The sequence below is a fragment of the Solanum pennellii genome, chromosome 3 (assembly GCF_001406875.1).
Source record: "Solanum pennellii chromosome 3, SPENNV200".
NCBI classification, from domain to species: domain Eukaryota; kingdom Viridiplantae; phylum Streptophyta; class Magnoliopsida; order Solanales; family Solanaceae; genus Solanum; species Solanum pennellii.
The window spans coordinates 55,805,914-55,829,544 of NC_028639.1; positions in this window are offsets into that span (position 1 = coordinate 55,805,914).

Here is a 23,631-nt window from a genome sequence, read left to right on the forward strand (position 1 = left end):
ATGCGAGTAAGAAATATGGTTATCTTAGAATGCATATAAATTAATGTCACTTTAATAATGTTACTATCAAGAATAAGTATCCTATTTTCAGAATTGATGATATTTTCAATCAATTCACTTCTTTCCCTAAGATATAATTCATATCAGGTTATCATTAGTTGAGAGTACGTGAATTTGATATTCCAAAGATAAATCTTAAGACCCATTATTGTGATTAGGGGTGTTTAGTCACGTTCTTTGATCTTATGTATAGATTGCATAAGCTACCTTGATATGTGTGTTATCGTTTTTATTATTGAGATTATGATTTATTCGAGTAATGAAGAGGATCATGCTAATCATCTAGGAGTATTATTTCTTGTGATGGAATTTGAGTTACCAGTTAAAAAAATTAAAGCATTGCAGAATTGGACTTGACCCATATCTCCTACCGATATTAGGATTTTCTTGGGATTGGCTGGTTAGTCTAGAAGGTTTGTCGAGGATTTTCGTCTATTTCATCCCCTTTGACTAAGTTGACTCAGAAGACAAAAAAGTTTCAACAGTCTTATGTTTGTGAGAAAATCTTTCAAGAATCGTAAACTAGGTTGACTACTACCCCAGTGTTGGTCATAACTAAAAGTACTCAAGGTTTTCTTGTGTATAGAGATACATCCAGAGTTTTACTAGGTTTTGTATTGATGCATAATAAGAAATTTTTAGCTTATGCCTCAAGATAACGTATGATTCACAAGAGGAATTAACCAACCCATGATCGAGAGTTTGCTACTATAATGTTTTCCTTGAAAATAATATGTCACTATATCTATGGTTTTCATGTTTATGTGTTCACGGATTACAAGAGTCTTTAGTATGTATTTAGTTATTAAGAACTAAATATGAGACAAAGGAGGTGGTTGTGGTTACTCAAAGATTATGACATTAGTATTCTCTATCAAGAAGGTAAGGCTAATGTTGAGTTTGATGCTTAAATCAGGTTATCTATGGTATACTTCAGATATTGAGGAAAACAAGAAAGAGTTAGCCAACGATGTGCGAAAACTTAGGCAATTAAGAGTCCTGTTAACGTACTCCGATGAAGGAGGAGTAGTGCTGAACAATGGAGCAAAATCATAATTATTATTTGATGTTAAATAGAAACAAGATCAAGATCCTTTTTACTTTAATTAAAGGAAACTATTCATAAATAGAATGTGATGGATTTTGAACAAGGGGGGATAGAGTGCTGAAGTATCATGGTAGATTTTGTGTACCCAAGTGATACGCTCAAGTTACACCTCTCTAAAGAATCTTAAGCTATCGTTGTCAAGTAAAGAACACAACTAGTAGTTTGGGGTCGATCCCACGAGGAATATGATCTATACTTAAATTTAACCTATGATTATATCTTTTTACTCAAGGTATTTCTGAAACAATGAAGTAAAGGGGAGCGACTTCATGAAACAAATTCCTTCAATTGGATGATTAGCAAATGAACGAAGGTATACTTTGATTGTTATCAAGATTAGAAAGTAACAAGGTGTGTGTGTTTCACGCATGTTCATAACATGGTATTCCTTGTAATACTAGTCCTTTCCTAGTGTATGCATGTATATTTATGAGATATGTATCTCTAAATCCTAGGTCCGACATCTAGAGAATTCACTCAGTACCTCGGTCTGGCTACATGTGTATAATTTACTAACACTTACTGTTACCTCATATTAGACATCAAATTAATGTATGACTTAGTTTTCCCCTCGCACCAATCGACACTAGACTATTAGATAGTATTATACTTAATCAATGTTGATAATTCTTTTCTTATTAACTACCTCTTTGGTCCAACAAGTAGCAACAAGGCGAGTTGTAATGTGTGCACTCGTTAAAAGACTTCTAAGCGAAAGAATTATCAATACATGCAAAAACACTATTCAAGAATAGTGTAATTACTAGTCATACTTTGTTAATCCCTCATGGTTCCCACAACCCTAGTTGTGTATTTTGTTACCCATATTAGCAAGTTCATAATCCATGTTTATAGATGACAAATTAATAACTTGCGTAATAAGAATATTAAACCCACGAATTGCACATAAATTGCAAACCAAAAGCTTCTAAACCAAATTCGAAAATAAATTATTTGCAAAATTTGCAACAATAAATTTGCAGAACAAAAACTAAAACAATAGTAGTTGTAGGTAACCCAAAAAAAGAGGTTTTATACCCTATTTATAGAAAAAAATACTAATTAATAAGGAATTAAAATAAAGAAAGTTTGTTCAGGCATGTGTAATCAATCAACGAGACAAACTGATGGACAAACGATCAATCGGCGGCCTGCGCTTCTATTCCTTCTACAAGCACATATAAAATTATTTCAAACATTATATTGCATCTTATATGAATCAAATTAAGGACAAACAACATGGTTAATCGGCAAATGTACGATACGTCTATGCTCCTCCGTGACTACATACTTATAATCTTCAAATATCAGGTAGTGGAACCCTTGTAGCATCATTTTACGGTCCACCAATAGGGTTTGTTGATCAATCGGCGGACCGTCAATGCTCCCTATGGTTCCACACTTGGTCAGAATTACCTGATTTCCTCCAATTCCTGGGCTGCTCATATATGACCCTTATCTATGGGGAGTCAGCAGATCGACGATCCATTGATTGCGTCGTAGGTCCCTTTTTCTTCACTTTCTAAGTTGTCTTTTCCTTTTTATGCCTGAACATCTTTCCTCCAAAAGAAGACACCAAACTTATTAAAACCAATACAACACGGCTCTATAAAAACAGAACCCTTAAGTGAAATGCATTAGAAATACTCTAAACTCATGAAACATCACTAAAGTAGATAAACTTATGAGAGGATCATGAAGGAAGTTCCAAGCTCCTGATACTCTATCTATCTGGCTTCAAAAAAGATGTATCTTCACTTGAGAGTAGTTTAATGGTTGAGTGGATTGAAGAAGTGTATTTCTGAGTTCGTATCTAAGTGCCTGAATAACGAAAAGTCAATGTAGAGAACAATAAGGTTAGTAGTATATCTCAGAACATAGATATTTTAGGAACGAAGTGGGAAATAATCAACATTGATTTTATCAGTTATTTATATGTTGCCTCGCATACAGCTTGATTTAATTTGGGTGATTGTCTATCGAATGTCTAAATTATACCATTTCGTAATGGTGAAGAATACCTTTTCATAAAAGGACTATACTAAGTTATATATTCAAGATATAATCATACTTCATGGAGTTATGGTATTAATTATTTCTTGTAGAGGTGCGTTATTAAAAAAAAAATTTGAAGTCCTTCTACAAACGTTTGAGGGTTCAAAGATGAACCATAGTACTGCTCTCTATCCTCAAGATGATTGTCAAGCAGACATACCATTAAAACATAAGAAGATATATTGAGGGAATGTATGATAGACTTAAAGGGTTATTTGGATCATTAATTACCTCTCATTGAGTTCACTTGCAATATTAGTTGTCACTCTTGCATCTGAATGACTCTTTTAGAGGATATTTATGAGAGAAGATGATGATCTCCTATTGGATGGGTTGAGGTTGGTGAGGTTGGATTGATAGGATAAGACTTGATTCATCTAGTTATGGAGAAATTGACGACTATTAAAGAAAGGTTTAAAAAGCGTAGAGTCGTCAAAAGTCCTATACTAATGTTCAAAGAAGAGATTTAGAATTTAAGGCAAATGGTTGGGTTAAATTGAAGGTGTCAACTATGAAGGATATGAGATTTTGTAAAAAGGGGAAATTTAATCCCCGATATATTGGTCCATTAAGAATATAAAAATTTAAAGACAATGTAGCCTATGAATTGGAGCTATCCTTAGCGTTAGCAGCACTCCATCCGATATTCCACATTTCAATGTTGAAGAAATGTATGGGTGATACATTGCTAATTGTAGATCTTGGTATTAAGGACAACATATTTATGAGGAGATTCCTGTTCAGGTAGTTGATTATCTGATTTGCAAATTGAGGAACAGTGATGTTCTATCAGTCAAGATATTATGGATGAATAAATTTGTTGAGGAAGCTATTTAGGAGGCTGAGGAGCATATAAAGAAGAGGTACCCACATCTCTTTGAGTCCGGAAAAATTCAAAATCTAGGTTCTAATACTTTTTTTGTAATTTTTATGTTGAAACATTGTGTTACTTTGAATTTTGAGTGTTTAAGCTGGGTGATCGATGTTATAACCCTTAGTATTACTTTAGAGTGATCTCATACAAGGACAAATGTTCCCAAGGGGGAGATATTGTAATTCCCCACCTAAGAAAGAGCCAAATTTAGTTACAACTAAATTAGAAATAGTCAAATCTAAAATTTTTCACGTTATGATAATGGAATGAGTTTTGGGTAATTTCAAACAACCATCACCTTTTCTACACGATTATTTAGGTGTGCTTTAGTAAATAAAATGAAATTTTTTGGAATCATATTTCCAATGCCACCAAGTTTTGTACATGTTTGTGACTTAAGACTTGAGGGATTTTGTACATTTTTCATAATCTTTAGAGGGTGGCTTCCTCAATACTATGTTGTTGCAATTATGTAATCATGTTGACCAATATGTACACGCAGACACATCTCATGCATGACTAAGAAAGTAATATGTTCATGAAAGTATGAAAAAGGTATCTTAACTAGGATGAATTAATAGGTGAACTAGTGTAGGTAAGGGTATGAGCTTTACCTATACAATGCAAATGTGTACCTTTATAGAATAGTTCCTAAGCTGATTCCTTATGTACATGAGTTATGAATGCATTATTAATCTATAAAAATGTAGCATATAAGATGATGACTAGTGTATGATTGTGAGGGATTAGAAGTCATATCTTATGCATCTTAGTAGTATGTTATGATGTAAGGAATATGACTAAAAAAGTTTGAACATGTGTTGTCTAAATGTTTTTATGTGAAAGGTTCCTCAAATATGTACACATAAACACACATGATTTTGTGAATGAAGCATATTATCATGATCTAATAAAGTAGGGTCTTCTGAAAGGTAATACTCCATTATACTTTAAACTAGACTACACTATGAATATGCTATGTCTATGTGAAAGGATATTCTCACATGAGTTAGGTTTTGATGAAAGGACATTCTCATCATTAACCTAGGATCTTTGAATATGAGGGGTTAATAACCTAAAGCCAATTTTTATGAAGAAATGTTAATAAAGACATAAAGGCTTTTTAAAAATGGAAAGTTAGCTTAGCACTGCGTCAACTTGACAATAAGAGGTGTTCCTTCACAAAAGAAGGGAGGTTCACACTATGTTCTCTCATGAGGTGGAACTTCAATTCTATTGAGAATAAAGGGGGTTCTAATAATTGTCATATTCGGGGAGCACCTCTTAGAAGTAATCACTGTAGTCATCCTCAAAGAGAACTATACCTCTTAGCATTCATCATTACATTTCATAGGTTAAATTGTGGAGAATTTTTAAAAATTTTGATCTACTTCTACATTGAGGTTTACATAGACCTCTCACTTACACATAATATATACATAGGAGTTCACATATACTCCTCGCATAAGAAGCACTACATAGGATTCTACTTGTATTTCACGTACATAGTATAGCAATATAATATCATAGGATGTCTATTATAAGTGTCATATTTAAACCATCTAAATCGAATAAAATGATCGGGCATAGTCCTTAATTCACTTCAATAAAAGCCACATATATGCATATAGAACAATCTTCTTCAAATGAAAAGGAAAGAACTAAATATATTTAAACTAGAACAATATAAATAATCATCCTTGGAATGTGAGGACCTTCCAAACTTGGAGAATGAGAATCAAATTTATCTTCAAATGGCCCTTCTGGAAGCTCAACAGCTGGAATCTACATAATTGATGAAACATAGAAATGTGGGTTAGTACTTGATACGCTCAAATTATACCTCCCTAAAGAAGTATAAGCAGTCGTATCAAATAAAGAACCCAACTACTAGGTTGGGATCGATCCCACGAGGAAAATTGTTTAGACTGAACTTCAACGTACGATTACTTCTATTTAGTCAACTTCTTTCCAAAAAAAAACAAATAATTAAAGGAGAGGTTTTGTGAAACGAACTTCTTCAATATTTCTAAGTAAAACAAGTAACAGGAGCAAAGATTTATTTTTGGGAAAAGGTTCAAAAATACCCTCCAACTTTAATTTATTGTTTAAATTTACCCTCGCCGTTAAAATGGAGTTAATTTTACCCCTCCCGTTACTAATTTCACAAAATTTACCCCCCATTTAATGGATTGACCAAATTGACCCAAATTTTTAAAAAAACCTATTCGTTATGTTAACCCAATAACCCAACCCATTTAAAATAACACATCCCCATTTAAAATAACCCATCCCCATTCTCCAACATCTCATTTAACCTTTACCTAAGTGAATCCTCCTTCGTTGCCTCTATGCGTTCGTGCTAAAGGAACGATGAAAAGTTCATATACAGACGCCCAGAAAATAACACTCAAAAGGTGAAGTGCCTCGTGTTTTCATTATGCTGCCTGGCCTGTGTCTTATGGTTTTTGTTTCTTTAATTCTTTTATAATTTTGTCTTGTGTTATGACTTTAGTTGACTGCAACTAGTCAAGAGTAGCAATCTTCTAATGGTGCTTACCTTTTAGATGTCAACCACTAATTACATTTCCATACACAATGTTTTAACTATCTTTATGTGTCAAATAAGGATAGACATGCTGATGGAATCCTGAAGTGAGGTCCAATTTGATTGTCCATTATATTGCCTTGGTTAACAAACATGGTGCTCATCTGATTGTAGACACAAGAAGCATGATACCAATAGCTCATATGCGGAGTAGACGGATGATCGAATTCACCTCCTCAACTTGAGTCACTGTGCAGAGCCTCCACAGATTCAGTAATCCATTGACTTTATGATATTCAGCTTCCACAGTAGCCTTGTCAAAGAATGGGGATGGGTTATTTTAAATGGGTTGGGTTATTGGGTTAAAATAAGGAATAGGGTTTTTAAAAAAAATTCGTGTCAATGCGTCAAATGGGGGGGGGGGTAAATTTGGTGAAATTAGTAATGGGAGGGGTAAAATTAACTCCAATTTAACAGGGAGGGTAAATTTAAACAATAAATTAATGTTGGGGGCATTTTTGAACCTTTTCCCTATATTTTTTGATCAAGTTGTGAGAGAACCTAGGGTGTATGTGTTCCCCAAAGGGTAGCGTCACATTCATAGGTTTAACAATTTTTCCGTAGTGTTTTGCGTGCAAAGTGATAAGCTAGGTATCTCTAAATCCTTGGTCCGGCATTCAGAGAATTTCATCCTGTACCATCGTCCAACTATGTGTGTATAAGCCACTAAATTTTACCTTTACTTCATATTACAATCATGTTTGATCTATGACTTAGTTATTACTTCACACAAATTGATACTAGACTATTTTATAGTATCCTACTAAATCTATGTTGATAATTCTTTTCTTAATAACTACCTCCTGGGTCCGGCAAGTAGCAAACAGGCGAGTTTATCACATCAGGGAACACCCCCCCTAGATGTAACCGGCGTGGTCGTCCTCTTTGAGGACTAAGACTAGCCTTTTAGCTCACATCATTACATTCATAGGTCAAATTTGGCGGAAAATTTTAAAATTTTTTTTACTACTTTTATATTGAGGTTTACATAGACCTCAACATACACGTAATAGATATATATATATCGAGTATACATAGACCATTCGTATAGGAAGATTACTTAGTCTTCTAATTTTACTACAAATACATATATAGAGAACATAACATAGTCATAATAGTTGTCTCATCTCATAACCATCTAAGAAGAGTATATCAAATTAGGCCTACACCATACATCAATACAATAAGACCACATATATGTCATACAATGTCTAGTATCCAAATGTAAAGGAAAGAAACATGAGAGTCTCAATACTAAAAACAACAATATGCCTAGATAGTGGCATTGCCCTCGGAAAGTGAGGACCTACCTTACTTTGATGAATAAGAGATCCAAGTCTTCTTCAAATCGTCTCCAAAATACCCTTCAACCACCGGAACCTAAAATGTTGGGGAAAAGGATGAAATGGGGTTAGTACACCACTTGTACCAAGTATGAGGCCATATGCACACATACTTTGAAATCAAGCTAACAAAAGGGACGTTTCAATGAGTATGCACTTTTCATTAAAAACCTTTATGCACATTCAGCAAGACCATACAAAATCAATAAGATATAGTTATTAAGTCGGAGGCATGTACATCACAAGACCAACAACATCAAAACTAGTCAAGTCAACATGCATATCATGTAATTAAACATATAGTAAAAGCAACTCTACCATCAAATCATAACATCAAAAAGAATGAATAAGAATTCATTATAACATAATAAAAGCAAGACAATTACCCACAACCCCTATCAAATCAACAGGTGCAATGACCAAGCAAAGCCCCATAACCTTACTCAATCAAGTAACCCAACAATAATCATGACCAACATCCTACTTCACATAGCATAGCATTTAAGGGTACATATAATCACACTTTAACAATGTAGACCAACACATATTCATAAGTGACACTAATAAACATATAGTATCAACAATGTGAATGTTCATCATATACATATAATATAAAATTATAATCATATTCATACATAAGAACATCCTTCTAAGAATTCTTTCAAGGCTAACTAGTGCAATGTTTAGGTAGAGTCGCATACCCCTACCTAGACTAAGCTAAACCCCATAGGTTATGCTAGTTAGAGTTCATTCCTTTAGTTCATTTTACATTTTGGGAACATCTTGCCCTAACCGACATAGACCACATGAGCTAATGTGGAATCCGTTGTCCTGGAACCCTACACCGAAAGAAGGTAGACTACTTGCCAAGGTAGTACCAAAACCTGAACATAGCAACTACGTGTATCCACTAGCTAGTGTTCTATGGGGGCAATATAGTTGAAGAACTTAGAGATATAATTGGAACGTTCTTTGTGCAACATGCATTATAGTCTCCAATCTCAAGATTACGTTAGTGATCCTACCTTCCCAATGTGGGAAGGGACACTCCTCACTTTAGTTAACTCGGTATTAAGCTAGAGTCCCTTTTGAAATTTCTTTAATGTCTTTATTAATCATCATAGCTTAGTGTAGGTTATAGGGTCTAATCCCTTGTATAGACATTGTCATTAGCTTATTAAGAATTGCATGAAAATATCATTTTATGGAAACCCTCATACGTGAGATTAACATAACATCACCATCATGTCATAATAAAGCACATATGTACTTCATAACCAACCGTATATAATTTTACCATAACCATAATATCAAAGTCACATAGTCAAGACATTCAATTCATCATCATACCAAGACCTACTTAGGCTAATCACAAGTCATGCTTTAGTTGAACTACATCATCAATCACAAGCCATCATAATTGAAGTAAAGGTTAGGATCATAAGGACTTACCATCATCATGGTCTTACAATCAACCAACAAATTACATCCAACAATAGGTGTAGTAACATCAATCAATAGTAATTAACACAAGAACTAGGTCAATTCCATCATCACTATCCTAATTAACATCGATTCATTATCTAGGGTTATGGGAATTAGGGTTCATCAAGAATTCATCAAGAATTAGATACAATCCCAAGAATACATTACCGTAGTCATTCCATACATGAATTAGAATTGATAAAATAAGTCTAATAATCAATTTATTCTTCAATTCCCATCAATTCATGACCATGATTCAAGATTTGGGGAATTTTGGGAAAGGAACATGATCAATATGAAATTGTATCAATTAAAATAAATTAATCATCAATGCATACTCAATTAGTCATAAGAAATGACAACACATCATCAATTTGAAGTTTAGAAGAAAACCCATTAGAATTGGAAAATCAATTGGAATTGGGTAATTTAGAAATCAACATTGAGAGGAACTCTTGGGGAAAGGAATCCCAACAGTGAATAACCCATACCTTAATGAAGAATAATCCACGAATTTGAAGTGAAATCCTAGAGAAATTGACCTTCTTCTTCAAGCTTTCTTCCTTCCTTAATGGAGGAATTCGGTGAGAGAGAAAGTAGAGAGAGGTGAGAGCTTCAGGGTTTTGTTTTGGATTGGATGAGTGATAAATTACTGAAAACAACCCTTAGGCTATATATTATCACCCCCTAAATTACCAAAACACCCCTCACTTCAATTGATCTTTTTATGAAGTTTAAATGTCAAAAATACGATTTTACCAAATTTGGGAAGTGGCACCGTGTTGCGGGGCCAACACATAATTATTTCCAAAAATAAATTTTGGGATAGTGAGGTCCGTGTGGGCTGTGTGTAGCGCGGCAGCCAACTGATTCTTGACTTTCGCAGGCTGCTTTGGTAGCCTGCCCACCCATGTTGGGGCCCTCCTCCATGACCCTTCGGGTAGTCCTTGGGGCGTCATTATTGGACGTTTAGACCCTCTATACTACACTTTACCAAAACAAAGTGTGGTAACAGTTTTAGACCTCATTTGACCCTCCGAAACCATCACCGAACATAGCGATGTCAACTAGTTCAATTAGGCTAGTTTCCGGACGTCATGGACGTCCTTTGACGTCTTGACTCTAAAACATCTCGGATGACTTCTAAACATTATTTTAAGTCATAAAACAGTATCTAAGACTTTAGACACTCATGTTAGGCTCTATATTAGGTTTTGACTTTACGGAGTGTTACATTATCCCCCCCCTCTAAGGAACATCCGTCCTCGAATGACACTAAACTTTTGAAAGGGAGAGGATAGAGTCAAGACTAGCAGCCCAACCAACAGTATACAACATCAACATGAGTTACAACGAATCAACATAACAATATGGGATTTACACAATGACTCAAAGCATCAATTTAACACATATGGCTCGAAGTCACAACATGGGGAATATCCTTCTCACAATAACAATATGAGCTCAACATATCATTAAAGAGTAAATTATGCCAGATTTCAACTTACCAACATGCTACATATCATTTCGTAAAGACTGACTATATAAAAATGCACAACATTACTCAAAACAATAAAAATTGCAAAATTTCCAAGTTGAAAGCACATCTCACTGTAACTTACTGTAACAACATCAAAAAGTACATTTGCAAAACTTCACCAAAAATCATGAAACTTCAATTTTTAGTCATTATTTTCATTATTAGTAAGAACCACGAACTTTAGTTATCAAATAGTTGATGGTAACGGGATTTCATGTTGGCCTCGGCCTCCCATGTTGCACCCTTAACTAGGTGATTCCTCCATAACACCTTTACGGAAGCCACATCTTTGTTCCTCAATTTCTTTACTTTCCTATCAAGGATTTGAATCGGAACTTCCTCATAGTAGAGGTTATCCCTTACACCAAGACCCTCAATAGGAAGAATAGACTCAGAGTCACTGATACACATCTTAAGCATACAAACATGGAAAACTAGATGAACCGAAGCCAATTCCCAAAGGAAATCTTACCAAGCCTTTGCAAGAACTCATAGGGATCCACATAACGAGGACTCAACATCCTCTTCCTTCCAAATCTAACCACCCCTTTCATAGGAAAATTTTTTAAATACACCTTATCACCTTCTTCAAACTCTAAGTCCCTTCTTCTATGATCGGCATAAGACTTTTGCCGACTATAGGTCTATTGCAAGATATGAACCTTCTCAAAAGTCTTACAAATCAGATCGGGACCAAGAAGTGAAGGTTCGCCCACTTCAAACAATCCAATCGGCTATCTACACAACCTACCATATAAGGCTTCATAAGGATCCATGGATATATAAGAATGAAAAATATTATTATAAGCAAACTCCACCAAAGCCAAATGCTTATCCCAATTTCCCTTTAAGTCAATAATACAAGTTCTAAGCATATCCTCAAGGGTTTGAATAGTACGATCAGCTTGACCATCCGTTTGGGGATGAAAAATGGTGCTTAGATTCACCTTAGTACCCAACCCTTCTTGGAATTACCTCCAAAGACTAGATGTGAATTGTGCACCCCTATCCTATTTGGTGGATAACAGAATACCATGGCGACACACAATCTCATATATGAAGATCCTTGCATAATATTTCGATAAATTACTCGACTTTACGGGAGTAAAATGAGCTGACTTGGTCAACCTATCCACAACCACCCATATAGATTCATATTGCCTTTGAGTCCGAGGAAAACCTAATACAAAATCCATATTAATTTCTTCCCACTTCCAAGTAGGAACTTGGATTTACTGTAGGAATTCACCCGGCTTTTGATGTTCAGATTTCACATGTTGGCAATTTGGACACTTTGCAACGTATTCAACTATGTCATTTTTCAAACCTTCCCACCAAAATACATCTCTAAGGTCAGGATACATCTTACTTGAACTAGGATGAATGGAGTATTGGGAACCATGAGCTTCCTCAATAATTCGGTTCATCAAACCATCTACATTGGGAACACACAACCTTCCAAATACCTCAAGACACCATCCACCCCTAAGGAGAATGACTCATTAAGCTTGGTAAGAACCAAATTCTTCAACTCCATCAAATATTGATTAAGGTGTTGTTTGGACTTCATATCAACTAACAAAGATGACCCAAAGTTATGACGGACCATGAAACCATCATTCGGAGAATCTTCCAACATTATACCCAATCTAGCAAACGTTTGAGAATCTTTCACTAGGTCTTTCTTGGCTTCATTTAAAAGAGAAACACTAACCATGGATAGATGAATTAGAGCATCCTCAACCACATTGGCCTTTCCAGGGTGATAGAGAATACCCACGTCATAATCTTTCAACAATTCTAACTACCTTATCTGTCGGACATTCAACTCCTTTTGAGTAAACACATTTTGGAGACTCTTGTGGTTGGTATACACATCAACATGGACACCATACAAGTAATGCCTCCATATTTTCAAGGCAAATACCATGGCCGCTAACTCAAGATCATGAGTTGGATAGTTCCTCTCATGCACCTTAATTTGCCTAGAAGCATAGGCTACTACTTTCCCATATTGCATAAGCATACACCCTAAAACCACTCGGGTTGCATTACCATACACAACGACGCCCTTTGTACCCTCCAGTAAAGTCAACACTGGAGTGGAAGGAAGCCTACCTGTCAGGATTTCAAAGTTTCCCTCACATACCTCCGACGACTCAAATTTCTAACTCTTTTGGGTAAAAGTAGTCAAGGGAGATGCAATGGACGCAAAACCATCCACTAACCTTCGATAATACCCCGTTTGGTAGGAATACCGGGAAGGTAAGTAGGAAAGACCTCCAGAAATTCCCTCACTATGGGGACCGACTCAATTAGAGGAATTTTGGAGTCTAAATCTTGGTCTCTTATTATGTGGTATAAACACCCTTTTGAGATTTTTTTTGCATGTTTTCAAACAAGAGATGATGCGACCTCTAGGAATAAATTTTCCCCCCTTCAACTCTAAAACAAGCTCACTTGGAAAGTTAAACTTCACCACCCTCGTACTACAATCAATAGAGGAAAAGCCAGCATGCAACAAATTCATACCCAAAATGACATGAAAATTAAGCATATCAAGTTCTACTAGCTCAACATAAGGAACTCTATTGGGCAACATTATAGGACAATTTCTATACATTCTTCTTGCAACAACCGACTCACCCACCGGGGTAGACACTATAAAAAGTTCATGCAATATATCAGACTAAATGTCAAACTCTTTAGCTACTAGAGGGGTAAAAAATGATGAAGTAGCACCTGGGTCAAGTAAGTCATATACACCAATAGAGAAGACTTCCAAAATACTGGTCACCCCGTCGGGAGAAGTCACTTGCTCACCCCTAGAGCAGGGAGCATAGAAGTGGTTCTTCTTTGGAGCCTCATTTGAACTACTCGCTTGAGCTTGACCATTACTCTTATCTTGACCCCTCACATTAGTACAATCCCTAACCTTTTGCCCACTTTTACCACAACAAAAACAATTATCCGTTCCCTTAAGACAATCATCGTAGTGCTTGTTGCCACACTTTCCACAAGTTGGCTTCTCGGTTGGTGTACCCTTTCCCTTTTTGGCTTAGGGTTAGACACCCTATCGTCCCTAGACTTAGGAAACTTAGAAGGAACTTTATTAGAAACCCTCTTCTTAAACCTAGGATTGTCTTTTATCTCAAGCCTTCCCTTTGAAGAACCTCTATCGTAAGATCTTGCCCTTTTTGAATCTCTACTATTCTTCTTAGCCCTTGCCTCTTCTACATGTTGGTCATGAACCATGAGATGAGAAATGTTAATGTTGTCATGTAGCATAGCCAAATGATACTTATCTTGCAAATCATTTGACGCCCCCATCCCAATACGACTCATTTTATTTCTAGGATTAGAAACCAAATAAGGAGCATAATTTGACAATTTAGTGAATTTCAAGGAGTATTCATGAACACTCATACCTCCATGGCTAAGGTTGATGAAGTCCACCGCTTAAGCTTCCCTCTTCTCTCTAGGAAATAAACGATCAAGAAAAGTCTTCTTAAACATTTTGCAAGTCGGGTCCACCTCTTAAAGGACTATTGCCCTCCGTTGGACGTACCATGCTTGAGACACATCTTTTAGTTGATAAGTTACAAATTTGGTCTTCTCACTAGTAGACAACTCCGTAGCACAAAGGATCTTTTTAGATTTCGTCGATGAACTCTTGGGGGGTTTCTTCAACCTTGGACCCGTAGAAAGTAGGAGGATTCATCCTATTGAAATCCCTTAGACGCGAGGCCATGGTAGCAACTTGTTGATGAGCTCGGGGTACAACCCCCTAATTAACTTGGGCAGTCAGCTTGTTCTTGAATAGTGGCGGATTGTTCTTGGGAAGAAATGGCTTGGGACATTTGAAAGAGAGTGACCCTTATGTTCTCCTCAGTCAAAGGAGGAGGATTCACCGCGGCTTGGTCATCATTCACATATTCCTCTAGAGAAGGAACTTGATCACCACTGGGAGAAACTCCCGCATTGGCAATCTCTTCTTCAAGTTTTCGTTCCATATTCCATAGAGTATTCATTGACTATAATAGCAATAAGAGGATTATATACAAAAGCACAAAGCTATAACACTCTAAAGGCACGATGTTGGACTTCCAAGACAGTGAGATTTTCCTAAGCATCATATAGAGTCCTATTCATAAGTGTGTCGTGCTTCACAAATATGAGTACAAATCTACATAGATATGGTTGAGAGAGACACTGACTTGAATATATTCAACCTCATGCTCTAATACCAAGTTTGTCACATCCGGGAATACCACCTAGACGTAACCGGTGTCATCGTCCTCTTTAAGGACTAAGACTGCTCACATCATTACATTCATAGGTCAAATTTAGCAAAAAATTTAAATTTTTTTTACTACTTCTACATTGAGGTTTACATAGACTTTACATACACATAATAGATATATATCGAGTTTACATACATCCTTCGTAGACGAAGATTACTTAGTGTTCTACTTTTATTGCACATAAATATAAAGAGAACATAACATAGTCATAATAGTCGTCTCATATCATAACCATGTAAGAAGAGTATATCAAATTAGGCCTAGCCTATAAATCAATATAATAAGACCACATATAGTTCATACAATGTCTAATATCAAAATGAAAATTAATAAAATATGAGAGTCTTAATGGTAAAAACAACATCATGGCTTGGTAGTGGCATCGCCCTAAGAAAGTGAGGACCTACCCTACTTGGATTAATAACAGATCCTAGTCTTCTTCATATCGTCTCCAAAATGCCCTTCATTGACCCAAACCTAAATGTTACTGAAAAGGAAGAAATGGGGTTACTACACCACTTTTACTAAGTATGAGGCCATATGCACACATACTTTGAAATCATGCTGAGAAAAGGGACATTTAAAATGAGTATGCACTTTTCATTAAAACCCCTTATGCACATTCAACAAGACCAAACCAAATCAATATGACATAGTTATTATGTAATAGGAATGTACATCACAAGACCAACAACATCAAAACTAGTCAAGTCAACTTGCATCTCATGTAATTGTACATATAGTCTACGAAACTCTACTATCAAATAATAACCTCAACAAGCATGAATAAAAGTTCATTATAACATAACCAAATCAAGACAATAACCCACAATCCCTATCAAGTCAATAAGTGCAATGACCAAGCAAAGCTCCATACCCTTAATCAAGTAACTCAAGGATAATCATGACCAACATTCTACTTCACATAGCATCGCATTTAAGGGTACATATAATCTAACTTTAACAATGTAGACTAACACATATTCATAAGTGACACTAATCATCATATCGTATCAACAATGTGCAATTTCATCATATGTATATTCATATACCATTATAATTATATTCATATATAAAACATCATCCTAAGACTTTGTTCAACGCTAACTATTGCAATGTTTAGGTAGAGTCCCGTACCCCTACCTAGACTAAGCTAAACCCCTTAGTTATCCTAGGTAGAGTTCATTCCTTTAGTTCATTTTACCTTTTGGGAACATCTTGACCTAACCGACATACACCACATGAGCTAATGTGGAATCCGGTGTCATGGAACCTTACGCCGAAAGAAGGCAGACTACTTGCCAAAGTATTATGAAAACATGAAAATAGCAACTACGTGGATCCACTAGCTAGTATTCCTATGGAGGCAACATAGATCAAGAACTAGGAGATATAATTAGGACAGTCTTTGTGCTACACAAATTATAATATCCAATCTCAAGAGTACATTATTTATCCTACCTTCCCTATGTGGGAAGGGACACTCCTCACTCTAGTTCACTCGGTGCTAAGCTAGAGTCGTTTTGAAATGTTTTTAATGTCTTTATTAATCATCATAGCTTAATGTAGGTCATAGGGTCTAATCCCTTGTATATTCATTTTAATTATCTCCTCAGGAATTGCATTAGAATAATCTTTCATGGCAACCCCAATACGTGATATTAGTATAACATCATCATCATGTCATAATAAGGCACATAGGTACTTCAACTAACCTTATTATAAGACTCCCAAAATGAGTTAGGGTGTTTAGAGACTAGCATGATTTTTTTATTAATTTAATGAGGTCCTAAACTGGGTTCTAAGGTTGTATGTAGGTAATATTTAAAGTTTTAGGTGAATTAGAAGCCAAACGCCAAGGAACCACCAAGACATTCGACGACTAGTTACCTAAGGGGCCTTATCTGTTTTTATGGTCCTATGCCTGTGTCGTGATCTTATGAATAGTAAAAATGAGTTACAATGATGTTTATAAGCATTATATGGAGTTTAATGAAGTTTAGAGGTCAAACGTCCAAAAACATCCAGGACGTTTGAAAGATAGTCCTTAAGACATGCATGTGTCTGTCTTGAATGGGCCTAGCCTATTTGAAGATGTCGTGTGTGTTTGTTTTTGATGAATTTGATGTGGAAGATAATCAACATGTTATGTTTAATATTTATGATTTAAAATCCCGGGTATGATTTCACAAGAGCCCCGAAAAAGGGCCCACATCAAAGACCCAATGGCTGTTGAGACACTGCCTTGACAGTGTCAATCGACAAGCTCAAGTGACGCCCCGTCAGTCCATCGATATCCCGTCGACTAGGGTCGTAGGTTGATACTTAGCCTTAGGATCTGAAGCCAACAACAAGGAGCCTCAGTCACCATCGAAGAAGCAGTAGGACGGGCCGTTGGTCCATCGACGCCCCGTCGAATGGTGTCCATAGGTACTCTCTGCAACTGATTACCTGTGCACTATTTCATTAATGGGGTGAATAGGAAATTCACCCCACGTCCTAACCTAACCCTACTAGATTTGCTTAGTTATTTTTGGGTGCATTTAAGGGATAAAAAATATGATCAACCCATTCCCAATCCAATTCACCCAAATTAGACTTTCCTTCCAAAACCAATTATCATTAAAAACCTCCATTGAAAGTGAAGCTCAAGAACAGCTTGGATCTTTTGATTTCTATGGATTCTTCATCAATTTTTAGAGGTTTTCATACAGATAAATTTACGGTGATCCTTCCTCTCTAAGTAACCTTTCACTTGGAGAGTTAATCTCAAAGTTTTCAAAGAGAAAATCAGATCAAATCTCTTTTTCTAAAATCTAGCCATGTGATCTTTCTCAAAGCGTATTCAAAGGCTTAATAATGATTAATTGATGATGATGTATTGGTTTTAACGTGAAATTCAATCCAATTGCATGATGAACCCATGTCTATGTTTTAACGTGAAATTCAATCCAGTTGCATGATGAACCCATGTCCATTCCCAAAATCGATTTAGTCCTTGCATGGTCATTGTGATCATGGCTTGTTATTGATTGAATTGTGATTCTATTATGTTGAATTTCTTATGTATACTGTTATATATGTATATTTATGATTAATTGATGATGAAGGATCCATGTGGATCAATGTAGGAATATTTGAACATTCCTAGCTTTGATCTCTATGTATTCTCTGTAACATTGATCTTATAATGTATAAAAGTTGAATTCGATTATGATCGGATGCTTGTAGATACTGCCTTAGGTTACTATCATGGGTTAATAATGGATATAAATCTTTTATTATTAAAGTAAAGAAGGCTAGGTAAAAGTTGATCTAGTCTATCAAGTAGTAACTTACGATCTTGATGTTGGGATGGTTGTTATACGACTCGATCATGGTGAATTGTTCTTAGATACTGCCTATATGTATAATTTGATTATAATTAGGTATAATTGATCTATTATGAATACAAATCCATTGAATTGGTAAATATTAATTTAGATTGTTATAGCCTATAAAGTTTGTTAAGGAAGGTATACGTTGTGATCTATATCTTAGGGTGGATGAAGCATGATTAAGATATGATGTTATATCTATTTAGATACTGTCCTAAAAGTATGTTATTGATAAAATATGATTGATGAACAGGACTAGGGAAATTGGTTGATGATCCATAACTCTCTACTTCCTAATATACATGTGATGTATTGCATTAGATTGTAGTATGATCCTGTAGCGACTTGTACATGATTTATTTTATGATTATGGTACTTTAGATACTTCCTTATACTTTAATTGTTGAATAAGAGTAGTAATGGTCAATGATGACCAAAGGCTAAAGGATTGGTAAGAATTGCTCTACTCTTCTACTTCTGTACTTCTCTAAAGTATTGTTGATGAAGCCTTGTATTTCATTGTGTGTTATGGTCCACTTATGTAGGCAGTATTTACTTTATTGTCATTATATATGTGTTGACCATAGCCTCGAAGGAAAATTCATAAGTATATGAATGTGTGGTGATGATGACCATTTTATGTGTTACTTGTGCCTAGTCTTCTACTCTAGTTGTGAATCTTTGTTAGGTTACCGTTGTTATGAGCATGAGAATTATTATGTTAGGGTTATGTGTAAGTTCTTCCATTAATGAAATATTGAGGAATTATGATCCCTACATATTTACCCTTATGTGAATGCATGAATAGCAAAAGTTAGAAGTCTTAAGTGTAATGTGAAGATTGTCTTATCTCCTATGCTAAATTGTTTTGTGTAGTTTATGCTTGGTTGTGTATTGTGGTCTTAAGATGGTGGCTTCCTCAATGTTTTGTTGGTAGTCATTATGTGATATATTAACCAATGTACACAAACACTAACACATTATGCATGATTATAATTCGTATAGGATCATAATGTCTAATGAAAGGTTATTCTCATATTCACTAGTGTTTACTATGCATTTTAAGATTATGTCTATGAAAATATGATATGTGTTTCCTTAAATAGAATGAGTTGATAGGTGTACTAGTATGGGCAAGGGTATGGGACCTTGTCTATGCATTGCACATGTGTTCCTTGATAGGATAGTTCTTAGGTTTTGTCTCTTATATACATGGTTATGAGTGCTTGAGTATGGTATGAACATATCTTATATGCTATAATGTGAAGAATGTGGTATGATGAATTATGATTGTACCTAGTGTCTAAATGTGTTTATATGAAAAAATGGCTCATATAGTTAAACTTTCACACTTATGCATTAATGAATTAAAGTATGAACATGTGTGGTCTAAAGGTGGTATGTGAAAGGTTTTCTCACAAGTATGTACACACACACACATGTATGATGATCTAGTCAATAGAGGGGCTCTTGAAAGGTGTGCTCAATAATATCCTAAACTATATGATATGAAGTTCTAATATGACTATTTGACGTAGGTCTTACATTTATGTGTATGTGGTTGACTATGGTATTGTGGTTGATCATGAAGGATATGTTAAGTCTTGTGGTCTCATGATAGGTGAACTAAGTATGTGTGATGTTATGGGGCTTCACGTGTATATTTCACTAGTAGGTTTAGATTGAGATTATGAGATAGGTATCCTAAGGTTCTATGTGAAGTAAAATAAGTATATGTGCATAATGACTAGCATTTACTATAATGTTTTTATGTCTTGGTCTAAATATGTCTTTGATGATTATAGTTCTATGGTTGTATGTGTTGGCTATGTAAGTTGTATGTATGGATTTCCTGGTGAATTTAAGGTGATGGATTGAACCAAGTATCACTAGAGGTATGACTTGGGAGGTTAAGGAGAAAAAGGAAAATACTCACTGTTAAGGTAAATAGTTCACTATAAAGTGACCTCAATTATTGTTTCAATTCTATGTGTGATATTTTATGAATTTAGCCTTTGAATATGTCTATATGAAGTATGTGAATGAAATAAATACTATTTTATAAAGGTTTTATGAATATTTATTCAAAAAGGCATGAATAGTGATTTTCAAGGAAATGTCCCTTTTGAATGCATGTTTTTGCATGGTTGTCATACTTAGTGCATTCTTGTACTAAATCAATTCATTTTTACTTTTTACAAAAACTATAGGTTATGGATGCTTAAAGGATGTATTTAGATGAGGAGGAGCTTGATATATTAATTCCCAATATCAAGGAAAGGAATCTTTAATTTCAAGGATCTCCTACTTATGTTTACTCTAAAGTCTTATAAATTGTATAGTTAAGTATTATGTTATATGGGTCGTTCCCTAAAGTACTCTTACGATGTTGTGACTAGGATGGCATAGACACTTAAGGTAAAAATATGTACTTATGATATTTGATATATATATATGAGGTATATTTTCTAGCATATGAAGTGCTATTAAAAATTTTAAATTTTCAATTAAACATAGTAACGACAATGCGATGAATGATAACTATGGGAATGTATAAGACCTACGAGAAGTAAACTACGCCATGTTACTTCTATGGTGTGCTCCCTGGATATGATACTTATATCGCTTAACCTTAAGAATAATCTCACAATCGCATAGTCAACACATTTCAATTCATCATCATACCAACACCTACTTAGGCTAATCATAAGTAATGCTTCAATTGAACTACATCATCAATCACAAGCATCATAATTCAAATAAAGGTTAGGATCATAAGGACTTACTCAATCTCCTTCTATAGCCATCATCATGGTCTTACCAACAACCAACCAATTACATCCAACAATTGGTGTAGTAACATCAATCAATAGTAATTAACACAAGAACTAGGTCAATTGCATCATCACTATCCCAATTAACATTAATTCATAACCTAGGGTTAGGGGAATTAGGGTTCATCATGAATTCATCAAGAATAAGATTGTATTTCAATGATACATTACGCTATTTAATCCATACATGATTTAGAATTGATAAAATAAGTCTAATAATCAATTTATTCTTCAATTCCCATCAATTCATGACCAACATCCAAGATTTGGGGAATCTGGGAAAAGGAACAAGATCTGAAATTGTATCAATTAACATAAATTAATCGACAATCTATACTCAATTAGTCATAGGAAATCACAATTCATCATCAAGTTGAAGTTTAGAAGAAAACCCATTAGAATTGGAAATCCCATGGAATTGGGTATTTTAGAAATCAACTTGGAGAGAACCTTTGGGCAAAGGAATCCCAAGAGTGAAGAACTCATACCTTAATATAGATTATCCACTAAATTGAAGTTAAATCCTACAAAAATTGACATTCTTCTTCAAGCATTCTTCCTTCTTCAATGGAGGAATTCAGGGAGAGAGAGTGTAGAAAGAGGTCAGAGCTTTTGGGTCTTGTTTTGGAAATTATGTTTTGGGTGAGTAATAAATGACTTAAAATGACCCTTAGTCTATAAATAATCACCCCCTCAATTACCCAAAACACCCCTCACTTAAATTGGTCTATTTGTGAAGTCTAAATATCAAAAATATGATTTTACCAAATTTATGAAGTGCACATTTATTTCCCAAGAATGAATTTGGGACAGTGAGGTACATGTGGGCTGTGGGTCGCACAGCAGCCTCCTGATTCTTGAGTTTCGCAGGCTGCTTTGGCAGCCTGGCCACCCATGTTGAGGTCCTCCTCCATGATCCATTGGGTGGTCCTTGGGGCGTCGTTATTGGACGTTTAGACCATCTATGCTACACACTACCTAACCAAATTCTTTTTACAAGTTTTAGACTTATTTGAAATTCCGAAACAATCCCCAGACATGGTGACATCAACAAGTTCAATTAGGCTAGTATTCAGACATGATGGGCGTCCTTTGACGTCTTGGCTCTAAAACTTCTCGGATGACTTATAAAATTTATTTTAGTTCACAAAACAGTATCTAAACATTTATACACTCATGTTAGGATCTATATTAGGTCTTCACTTATCGATGTGTTATAGAGTTCTAACGGGTGTACTCGTTAAAAAGACTTCTAAACGAAAGAATTATCAATGCATGCAATAACCTATTTCAGAATTGTTATTAAGCAAGGTTTACTTTGTTAACAGCCCATGGTTCCCACAACCCTAGTTGTGAATTTATTTTGCCATGCATATAAGAAGACAATTCATAGTTGTTAAACAATGAAACATGAACTTACTTTGACAATTCGAAGAAAATCAAGAAAACCCACTTATATAAGAAGATAAACTTGAAAACCAAATTCGGAAATTGAATACATGCTAAAGTTGCAACATCCAATCTCCAAAAACAAACTAAGAACAATAACAATAATGTCTAACCCTAAAAACAAGGTTTTAAACCCTATTTATAGAAAACATTGACCTGAATTAAAAGGAATCAAAATAAAGAAAGTTGTCCAAAAAACGTTGCTGTAATCGATGACCGCAAAGAAATACTATCGATGAAATGACGGACCATCGATCAAAATGACGGACTGTCGACTACATCCTTCGGTCCAGACATAGAATCATTTTTGTTTCTTAATATGGCATCCTCTCAAAATCAATTAACGGACAAAAAATCTGTCCGTCGATAGATATATGGTTCGTCGATGCCTTCCGTTGCTGTATCCTTAGAATTTTTTCAACTTCGGGTACTAGGACTATCTTTGATCTCATCGACGGTTGAATAGGACTGTCCATCAGTCAATTGAACGACCGTCGATCCTCTGAGTCGTCCCACACTTGGTTAGATTTCCTTAGAATGTCTCCAATATCCTAAACATCAATCGTCGGTCACCATCTACGGACCGTCGATGGC